Source organism: Octodon degus, unplaced genomic scaffold (genome assembly GCF_000260255.1).
Source record: "Octodon degus isolate 3935 unplaced genomic scaffold, OctDeg1.0 scaffold00433, whole genome shotgun sequence".
In the NCBI taxonomy this organism is placed as follows: domain Eukaryota; kingdom Metazoa; phylum Chordata; class Mammalia; order Rodentia; family Octodontidae; genus Octodon; species Octodon degus.
Genome location: NW_004525009.1, coordinates 216,619 through 217,821, shown reverse-complemented (window position 1 = coordinate 217,821; position 1,203 = coordinate 216,619).

Below are 1,203 nucleotides of genomic sequence, written 5' to 3'. Positions count from 1 at the left end.
CTCTGCAGTTACACTCTCAAGTGAACACAGGTGGATTCTATCAGACCCAGGCAGACTGTGCTTGCCTCTTTTTGCCTGCGTTGTGCTCAACAGATTGTAGTAGTTGTTGCCCTGACGTGTAAATGATGGCACGCAGAGTATTGGAAGGAAAGGGCTGACCCAGCACAGTATTCCTTCCCTCCGGTGAGGTCCAAACCAGGTAGTCAATGCATGGTCCTGTGCACGTGAAGGCGAAACACGGACTTGGCTACAGTGGAACATGGGTCATATGAGTGCCCAAAGGTGCTGGGAGGGAACTGTGCGAACAAGTCCTCATGGGGATCCCAAAACCCTAACCAGTTGGTGTGGATAAAAAGTGATGCGCATATTAAGGTGTACTATGAAAGATGTGCAGGTTGTTGCACTGGGAATTCAGATGGGCTTTGCACACAGACCAGGATTGTTAAACAAATGTTGATGACCCAGTTTGGTTTACTGAACTCACATCAGATATGCGCATGCACCTTGGCAGAGTCTCAGAATATGACTTAAGAATACTCATAAAGATCACCCTGGTAGAGACAACCCTTCAAAGTGAGTGACCCCTTCTCCAGCTTTGACTCGGGAACTGCATCATGTACAAGACACTGGCCCAATAACTATCCCAAACATGGGTCACTGTAAAGCACAGTCAACCCCAGATCCCAGGAGATAAGATGCAGTCCCCCAAAATGAAAACAGGTAGCAAAGAGCTAAGTCTGAAATCCATCAGTTGCTTTGAGACATCCACCACTTACTAAACGTGTCTAGCCTTGATCAGGGGAAGCCTGCTGGATATGTATACGGTTCAGTCTACACGTGTGTGTGGCCTTCTCAGAGACTACCACCCAATGCATGCACTCCTCAGAAGAGGAAGAGACACTGTCTCTGTGGATGGTAGAAACCGTGTGTAGAAAAGGATGTTGTGTGGGTCAAATAAAAAATCAGGACACTTGCACTCAGCTAGCTCCACAAAATCTCACCTACCGGGCTCCCCAAGAGCGTGGTTCTTCCACATCAATGGTTTCCTTACATATCTAGATCAAACACAGAGGTTAACTGGGATGGGCCCTTGTCTGTAACTACACTGATTCCCTGAGTACAAATCATCTAAGGGGAACTAAAAGACAGACACCTACAAGTCATGGGCCATCACAGAGAACCTAGAAAAACTGGACCATGATG